The sequence below is a fragment of the Schistocerca cancellata genome, chromosome 3 (assembly GCF_023864275.1).
Source record: "Schistocerca cancellata isolate TAMUIC-IGC-003103 chromosome 3, iqSchCanc2.1, whole genome shotgun sequence".
Taxonomy (NCBI): Eukaryota; Metazoa; Arthropoda; class Insecta; order Orthoptera; family Acrididae; genus Schistocerca; species Schistocerca cancellata.
Window position 1 is genome coordinate 725,867,732 of NC_064628.1, and position 10,277 is coordinate 725,878,008.

General features: G+C 42.3%; 1 pseudogene; it reads right to left on the bottom strand.

Moving 5' to 3' along the window:
* Window positions 1-1,834: 1,834 nt before the first annotated feature.
* LOC126177174 (5S ribosomal RNA) lies at window positions 1,835-1,952 on the bottom strand (annotated as a pseudogene).
* Between the last annotated feature and the right edge of the window lie 8,325 nt (window positions 1,953-10,277).

Here is a 10,277-nt window from a genome sequence, read left to right on the forward strand (position 1 = left end):
TTCGAGCGACATTCACACCTGCCATCAACTTCCTCTATGTCATTTTGTAACACATGTTTATTACGGATAATGCAAGCATAAAGGACCATGTTGTTTTTGATTGCTTCCTGATAGACAAGCTACTAATCACATTGCTCGTGTTTTACACATTCTATAACCATATAATTAAATGACAACTACAGTTCATATTGTAATAATTAGTCTCTTACCTTAATATAATTATAAGCCGTCCTGAAGAATAGTTCAGTCATGGGAAACCTCCTAATATTGAATCGAACATCATTTTGCTTGGCGTAGCTCAGAAGTTCGACGTGGCATAAACTTAAAAAGTCGTTGGAAGTAACCCCCAGAAATGTTAATCCACGATGCTTGTATAGCCGTCCATAACTGCGAAAGTGTTACGGGTGCAGAATTTTGTGCATGAACTGATTTCTCAATTATGACTCATAAATATTTGATGAGAATCATGTCGGGCGATCTTTGTGGCGAAACCATTCGATAGATTAGTCCAGAATGCTCTCCAAACCAGTCGTGAACAGTTGTGGCCCAGTTCCGTCGTTGTATGGGAACATGAATCGCTGCAAATGGTCTCCAGGTAGCCGAACACACGATTTACTATCAATGATCGGCTCAGTTGGACCAGAAGACGTAGTGAATTCCATGTACACACAGCCCACACCAGTATGGAGCCGCCATCACATTTCACAGTGCTTTACTGACACTCTCAACCCCTGGCTTCGGTGGGTCTCCGCCACACTCGAACCCTATCATCAGCTCTTACCAATTTAAATGGGGACTCATCTGACCAGACTACCGTTTTCTAGCCATCTGGGATCCAACCGATACGGTCACGAGCCCAGGAAGGCGTTGTAAGCTACGCCGTGCTGTTAGCAAAGGACCTCACATCGGCCGTCTGTTGCCATTGCCAGTTAACGCCAAATATCGCCTCATTGTCCTTATAGATACGGTCTTGGTACGTTCCACATTGATTTATGCGGTTATTTCACGCAGCGTTGTTTGTCTGTTAGCACTGACAGCTCTACTCAAACGCCGCTGCGTTGTGCGTGGTGATGCCTGAAATTGGTTATTTCGAAACACTCTTCGCACTGTGAATCGCAGAATACTGAGTTCCCATTCGATTTCCGAAATGGAATGACCCTTGCTTCTGGATCCAACTACCATTCTGCGTTCGAAATTTGTTAATCCCCGTCGTGCGGCCGTAATCACGCTGGAAACCTTTTCACATGAATCACCTGAATGCAAATGAAAGCTCTGCCAATGCACTGCTATTTTATACCTTGTGTACGCGATATTACCGCCATCTGTATATGCGTGTAGCAGTGCTAATTCAGGAACGATAACCAAAATACGACCAATTAAGCTTAATTAAGATTGAAATGATTTTCAATGCGCCATGGGAGCCCCTCCCCCATCTCCCTTGGAGACCCCACCACCTTGGAAGTGGCGCAGTCGACAATCATTTTATATTAGCATAGAGCAACTGCACTACTCTAAGAGCAGCAGCAGCAGCGTTCATTTTATAATGTGTCAGTAATCCAGCTTTTGCAGCTCTAATTATATATATGTGAAATCATTTCATATTAACATAGAAAAGAACTAAAACTAAACTCCTCCCGAACAGGCCATAAGGCCCAACGGTACCGACCGACTGTCGTGTCATCCTCATACACAGGCGTCACTGGATGCGGATATGGAGGGGAATGTTGTCAGCACACCGCTCTCCCGGCCGTATGTCAGTTTCCAAGACCGGAGCCGCTACTTCTCAATCAAGTAGCTCCTCAGTTTGCCTCAAAAGGGTTGAGTGCACCCCGCTTGCCAACAGCGCTCGGCAGACCGGATGGTCACCCATCCAGATGCTAGCCCAGCCCGACAGCGCTTAACTTCGGTGATCTGACGGGAACCGGTGTTACCACTGCGGCAAGGCCGTTGGCATATTAACATAGAGCTGACATTATTTTGCACAGATCTAATTACATATGTGTGAGATCATACTTGCTCTCTCTGTCTCTGTAGTGTAAATGATCAGGGGCTCTGATATTTTTGTAAATAATAACAAGAATATAAAAAATAACATTTGGTTTATTGACAATGAATATATACAATTTATTGATTTTTAAATTGTTTTGACATTGCTTTTTTAAAAACTTTTTCCATTTTTAATAATTTTTTAACATGTTTTAAAATTTGTTTGAAATTTTTCATACTTTATGCAAAAAAGATACTTATTTTTTAGAAAAAATATTTTTGCGCTATTTATAACTGAGCTCCCTTCTATAAAAAAACGTATTTTGAAACCATATAGAGAATAGATACTCCTATTTAACAAATATATACATTAGCAGAGCTACGTTCATACTTAAATACTAAGCAAATACATGAAACCCTTAGCAGCGGCAGCAAGTGAAACGGCCGGTGGAAGAAGAAGAAACCCAACTTTTGTGTGCACAGTACACATAATAATAAACAGGTTTATTGGTTGGGGGCGTATGTTCATAGGTAGAGAGATGGAAATTCACAGATAGAGAGAGAAATCTATGACAAACGTTTCACCTAACTATTTTTCCGTATGTACTTACACTTGACCAACAGGGAGGCAATAGTGTCCGTAAGGCTGAGTCCCTACAACATCCGCACAGATGATGCGCTTGTCACCATGACGCGACAGGCCAGCTTCCAGTTACACTGCCGTGTGCATCTCCTGTCCTCGCGATCGAAAGATTACTAAGTACACCGGTGCCTTCGAGCAGAGACCTCTTACAGTCATCGGTCGTTAGGGCCGTTGAGGCCGTACGATGTACACCCCTAGCCTATGGTTCAGTGGCACCTGCCTCAGGACGATATTTGTACACCTTTGCCCTCAATCCGACAAACTGCACAACCAACGACCCAGCTGCCTCATCCTTCATCAGACCGATAACTTTATTGTTCTAGAATACCATAAAGGTTAGCGCCCGCATATCTGGAAGTGTCGAAAGCGTTGGTGTAGAACTTAATTACTTCATAAGGATTAAAGCCTTTCATCTAGTAGATGGTTCAAATGGCTCTGAGCACTATGGAACTTAACTTCTGAGGTCATCAGTCCCCTAGAACTTAGAACTACGTAAACCTAACTAACCTAAGGACATCACGCACATCCATGCCCGAGGCAGGATTCGAACCTGCGACCGTAGGGGTCGCACGGTTCCAGACTGTAGCGCCTAGAACCACTCGGCCACCTCGGCTGGCCATCAGAAGACCAAAACAAACTGCAAAACGATTTAGAAAATATATCTGAATGGTGCGAAAAGTGGCAGTTGACCCTAAATAACGAGTGCTAAAAGGAACTCGTTAAACATCGGTTACACAATAAATCAGTCTAATCTAAAAGCCGTAAATTCAACTAAATACCTAGGTATTACAATAACGAACAATGTAAATTGGAAGGAACACATAGAAAATGTTCTGGGGAAGGCTAACCAAAGACTGCGTTTTATTGGCACGTCACATAGAAAATGTAACAGACCTACTAGGGAGACTGAATACACTACGCTTGTCCGTCCTCTTTTAGAATACTGTTGCGCGGTGTGAAATCCTTACCAGATAGGACTGACGGATTACGTCGAAAAAGTTCAAAGAAAGACAGTATGATTTGTATTATCGCGAAATATGGTAGAGAGTTTCACAGAAATAATACAGGATTTGGGCTGGCATCATTAGAAGAAAGGCGTTTTTCGTTGCGACGGAATCTTCGCACGAAATTCCAATTACCAGCTTTCTCCTCCGAATGCGAAAATATTTTGTTGACACAGATCTAAATAGGGAGGAACGATCACCAAGATAAAATAAGGGAAATCAGAGCTTGTAGAGAATGTTACAGGTGTTCATTCTTTCCGAGAGCTATACGAGATTGGAATAATAGAGAATTGTGAAGGTGGTTCGATGAACCCCCTGCCAGGCACTTAAATGCGATTTACAGAGTATCCATGTAGATTTAGATGTAAAAGGATATCTCTGATACAACTATCAGATTCCTCGTCCATTAGCACGTTGTGTTTGGGGAGAACAACTGAAGGCAAGCACCTGTATTAGCTATAGGGTCTCTGATTTTCTCGTGGCAGTCATTTCATCAGGCTTATGTGGTAGGAAGCAATATGTTGCCCGACCCTTCTTGTAATGTACTTTTTCAGAATATGTAGAATGAACCGTTAGGTGACGCACAACACCTCTGTGATAGGGTCTATCATTGGAGATAGCAAGAAGCGGTATGGTAGTTCCGCTCCATGCACTTTGTTCACAGGATACTAACTTGTTATCCTTGGATGACATACGACTGATCGTCTTCGCTTTACTTGCTGTGCCGACTCGCATCGATGAATCGATCACAAGGTCGCGGTAGCGGGGCACGATGTTTATTGCTTCTCCACGCGAGGAGCTGTGACTCTTTGTAAAATAGTGCACTGTTACTAGTTTTCTAAGGTTAATTTTTTGTCTGTTGTAGTTCACGTTGTACGGGACCTATCTCATCCACCAGCACATCCTTGAGTGGCGAGTTCACACGGCCGACCCTGTTCGTCGGGTTATCCCGCCTATCTGTGTAACTTCTCTTGGTTCTGAACTTACGTCACCAACGGACGTGACGCATTTCTTATATTACTGCGGTTGTTTACAAATCTGCTGCAATCATTTAAGATGTTGTATTTGAAAGTCAATTGAAAAATTTTATAACTGTTGTGATTTTGTTTATTAATATACAGCTTGGCTGACTTCAGATACCTGTTAATGTTTGACAAATTGCTTAGTTTCTTAATTGTTTAAAAGATCTTTTGCCGATGTCAATTGCTAATCTCACTTCCTCGTTAATATTCCAAAGGTTTATTTAATTTTTTACTTGTTTTTGAAAGCTGTTTCACTGATTTCACATGTCGTTGACTTTTATTTAAATAAAAGGATATGCATATTTTCAACTTTCTTGTTTCCTAGCTCGCCCTGCCACTCAGCAGGGTATTAAGCTGCTTTAGAGTACCTACACCCGTTTCAGTATTGACATACTAGCCTTTTGGATGGTAAAAGGAACCCATTTGTGTTTACTTCGTATGTCACGCTACTCTTCCTTCTTCCTATTTCGATTTCTGCATGACCAAATGTATCAGAGCGAATGGCAAAGAAAACGACTACTCGCGTTGGTGTGTAGAAAATATGAGTCTGGCGATACATTATCTGACTTTCGGAAAAACGTCATCCACGCAATACAAAAGATTGAAAGATGCGACGAGAATTATCGCACTATCAGCTTAACAGCTCATGCATCCAAGTTGACGACAAGAATAATAACAGAAGGATGGAAAAGAGAAGGGAGTATGTGTTAGATGACGATCAGTTTGGCTTTAGGGAAGGCAAAGACACCTGAGACGCAGTTCTTACGTAGCAACTCGTTTTGGAAGTAAGACTGAAGAAAAGTCGAGACACGTTCATAAGATTTGTCAACTTGGAAAAGGCATTCAACAATGTCAAATGGTGCAAGATGTTAGAGATTCTGAGAAAAATAAGGGTACTTTACAGGGAAAGACGGGGACGGGCAATATACAATATGTAAAAGAGCCAGGAGGGAACAACAAAAGTGGAAGATCAAAAACGAAGTGCTCAGATTAAAAATGATGTAAGACACGGAGGTAGCCTATCATCTCTAATGTTTAGTGTATACGTCGAAGAACCATTCCTGGCCAAGAGAAGTCCACTAGTGTCAAACGTAAGCCTCAATCTGAGGAAGAAATTTATGAGAATGTACGTTTAGAGCACAGCATGATAATGAAACATGGACTGTGGGAAAACCGAAAAAGAAAAGAATCGATGCATTTGAGGTGTAGTGCTACAGCAGAATCTTGAAAAGTAAGTGGACCGATAAAGTAAAGAATGACGAGGTTCTCGGAAGAATCGGTGAGAAAATGAATATTTGGGAAACACTGACAAGAAAAAGGGTCAGGATGGTAGGACATCTGTTAAGACATCAGCGAATTACTTCCGTGGAACTTGAGGGCGCTGTAGAGGGTAAAAACTGTGGAGGAAGACAGAGTTTGGACTGACGTATTCTGAGCGAATTGTTTAAGTAAGTTCCTCTGTACTGAGACCTCGATTCAACGAATGTTAGTGAAGTTGTCGCCGTATCAAATAAGAATTTTGTCAGTTTTAATGTGTTCTTTTCTAAGTGATGTACAATTATGTGTTCCCGCCATTTGGTTTTGTTATCTGATTGGCAATAATCATATGATTACTGGAAACCGTCTTATGTGAGATGTCTGATTATAAAAATATGCAGCTTAACTAATACAATTTCACATGATAATTTCACGTAGTCCTGGCATCGTTCAGTCATGTACATGGTTTTTGGGATGTACCGTGCTGCCCCGGTCGGTGAAACACCTTGCTCGTACCGGGAATGTGCGTACATAATTCAGCTGCCTATGTATTAGGAGTGTATATGATTTGGTTGCTGTTGTATGACTCAGGTTTAGATTCACTGTAAAACATGCAGTAGAAACTTGTTCTTGCATTGCAGGAAACACTATAAATTTAAATGGTTTTTGTATGGCGGACGTTGTTACTTTGGGTGTATGCAACTCAAAGCATATTCATGATAATCTTTGCGTGTTTGGTGTTACGTAATTAACCTTTGAACATGTATTGAGGCCAAGTTGCTGAGCAAATATTCATAGTGTTTGTATTCTAGTTTCACTGTGCTTGGTAAGACCAAGTAAAATACATTTTCTAATACCATTTTGGAGAGCGAGGCGCTTTCGATTTTTGGTAATCGTAGCCTTAGGTATTATGTAAGTTCATCATATTGGGCAAACTGATCAGGACGCTTTGATGTGTTTTTTGAATTGAAAAGCAGCTGTGCAGTCTGAGTCACATTTTGGAGTCATTGAGTTGCTGGATGAACACTCGTTTCATTAAATAGTTTCATTCACAAACGGCAATTGCCGCTGAAAAGGGCTGTTATTCAACATTCTTTTTTTAAATTTGGTTAATCAAATACATAAGAATTTTGCAGCACGTTTGGCCGTTTCCGTCCTTAAATTCTTGTAGTTATTAAACGTCAAGCAGGTATTTCTTCTTAAGTTAACCCTTTTTCAGTCTTTGTAATACGTTTATTGCTATCAATGTCGTTTAAACCAGAGGCCTTCTAGAAGTATATTGGAATTTCCTTAAAGAGATTGAAGGTACAAGGTTTAAATTATTTATAACCGTTTGTGCTCAGCCAAGCTCAGTATCCAAACTTTTTAAAAATTTTGCGTCCTCTTTCTACTGTTCCCCGATTTAAGATTTTAAGGTGTTTTAGTTTTAGTGTAAAAAAGGAATTTGTTGGGACTCTGTTTATATTCGAAATGTAGTTTTAACTTTTAGTCTGCTTTACTGATTTTGTTGTGGCGTAGCAAAACAGCCACGCCACTCTGAGGTAGCCGAAAGGCACGCGTACACACACGCCGGCTGGCGTGAATTCTGGAACAGGATACTTAATTAATGCTATAAGAAAAGCATGCAGCTCCTTGAATACTTAACTTTAATGCATCCTTGTGGTACATCGCTATTGACGATGCAAATGAGTCTATCTCCAGATACGGTTAATTACAATCACTGTAAGGCTAATGGCGCCTTGCTAGGTCGTAGTCATGGACTTAGCTGAAGGCTATTCTAACTGTCTCTCGGCAAATGAGAGCAAGGCTTCGTCAGTGTAGTCGCTAGCAAAGTCGTCGTACAACTGGGGCGAGTGCTAGTCCGTCTTTCTAGACCTGCCATGTGGTGGCGCTAGGTCTGCAAGTACTGACAGTGGCGACACGCGGATCCGACATGTACTAATGGACCGCGGCCGATTTAAAGCTACCACCTAGCAAGTGTGGTGTCTGGCGGTGACACCACAGATTTGATTGTAACTGCCGTTCTACCGGTGCCTGTGGGTCGTGTTGGGTGATCCTGTTGTGACTTGAGATGGGTCGTTCGCGAACTAACGGGTCCAAAGGAACGGTTCATCAAGATGAACGGTACGACCGACGAACGGATTCTAAGGAACGGTTTTTCCTAGTTCACTTCGAACGCGGCTTTCTACTTATAGTTCCCAGGAATGGGAAACGGTCGGTCTCGGTTCCGCAACGGCACGTCGGCCGGTCTCGTTACAGCCTCGGCCCCGTTCCCGTCTGTCTCGGTCTCGCTCGGGCGGACTCGTTATTTTTCGCAGTTCCACTGCCGACTGCTCATAGTTTAGTTGAGTATCGAGTTGTTGTTCGTTTGTTCGCTGCGCACGCCCATTCGAGATTTCTTTCCAACCTTTTTTGAACTCTGAACTTCTGGTTGTTTTCGTATTCTTTTCAGCGTCCATGACCGGTAGTTAAAATGTATTTTATAATTACATAAATTACGTGGTATGTAATGCATACATCTTTTCAGGTAACAAAACGCCGTATCAGCTTACTTCACTATTTCGATAAACTGCAGAAGAAATACTTGTAAAAAGGCAAGAATTGTTTTTGTTATTACACATACAAAGGAAGTCGGCACGGCACACGCGAGTGGCCATTTTCCGTCTTTTTTGGAGCATGTTCATTGTTATGGAAGGCAGACCGACATAACAATCGAATGAAGCCTCGCTTCATAATCGAGCGTCTGGTGTCACATTTTGTAACGAGAATGCGATAACTTCTACAATATTATTTCAGTGGTACAGGGTGGCGCACGAAGAATCGGCCCCGAGAACTAGACTGCTCACGAATAGTGATCTATTGTTTCGAAGTTGTTTTTTGCGTTATTCTTGTTTGCATTATTATTATTATTATTATTATTTATTCACTGCCTAATTATTACACGTTTATCTATTCTGCTCGTAGCAGTCAACAAATCGTGCGCAATTGGCGAGCAGTCTGTACACGGGGCCGGTTTTTCGTGCGTCGCATTATATCACTGCGATCAGCCACATAACGCTACAGTTGGCTAAACGAGAAGTTTTGCAGAATCATGAAAATTGCAAGTGTGTGAGAATTCTGTTATGAATGAAAACTCTGTACTCCAGGGGGGAGGCAAGTGCCCCCTCTTGGCGCCTTCCATCCTTCAGTCACCTATGGTACTAATTTTCAATTTTTCATATGAACCATATACCAAGCACAAATGATCGTTGAACGAGTAAAATGAACGGTTCCCAAAAAAGAGCGATCACCAGTGAACTAGTTCCCAAGGATGAACGAGTGTGCCCACTCTAGTTATGACGACTGGGCCTGCCTGGTTGTGACTGACAACGGTGGCGTCTATCTAATGATTTTTTGTTCAAAATTTTATTTTGTGTTTTTTTTCTAAAAGATTTACTATCAGTTTAAATAAACTGACGGAAAATAAATGGCAGCACCAAGAGGGAGTGGTGTGACGTAACCGAAAGTTGCTAAGCGTGTGATGGTGTCTGCTCAAATTTCATGCCAGTCCCCTGAGTGGTGGTAGCAGTGTCGTGTCTGGATGGAAATCAAGTTTGCTTTAAATGAACGCTGTAACCGTCGTGAGCATTAGTTACCTCTGACACTGCATGAGCATTAGTTACGTCTGACATTGGACTTGACGAGCTGACATCAGTCAAGAATGCCTTTAAGGCGACAAAGACGCCCTTATCCACACGTATTTGAACGAGGTCCTCTAATAGGGCTACGAGAAGCACGATGTTCCTCCAGCACTCATGCAGAAAGACTTGGAAGGAATGTAGTCACTGTACATGACTCCCGGCAGCACTGGTCACGAGAACGTACGGTCGGGCTCAAGACAGCCACATGGCACTACCGAGATGGAAGATCATCGTCTGCGATTTATGGCCCTGTCGCATCGTACTCGATCTGCAGCAGCAGGTTGAGCACCAGTTGGCACCACAGTGACACAACGAACTGTTACAAATCGGTTACTTCAAGGACAGCTCCGAGCCAGACGCTCTGTAGTGCGCATTACACTGACACTAAACCACTGCTATTTGCTTCATTGGTGTCAAGCGAGAGCTTGAGGGCGGGGTGGAGATCTATTGTGTTGTCAGATGATAGCGGGTTCTGATCCGATGCCAGTAATGGCCGTGTTTTTTTTTCCCCAGAAGAAGGCCAGCTGAGAACCTACAACCAATCTGTCTGTCGCTTAGACACACTGGGCCTACCAATTATTCAAAAACAGTCTTAATCGAATTTATTGTTATTATACCGCCAACCGGTTTCAACACGACGTAGGAATCATCTTCTGGGCGTTTACACCATTGGTCGACTGCTGGT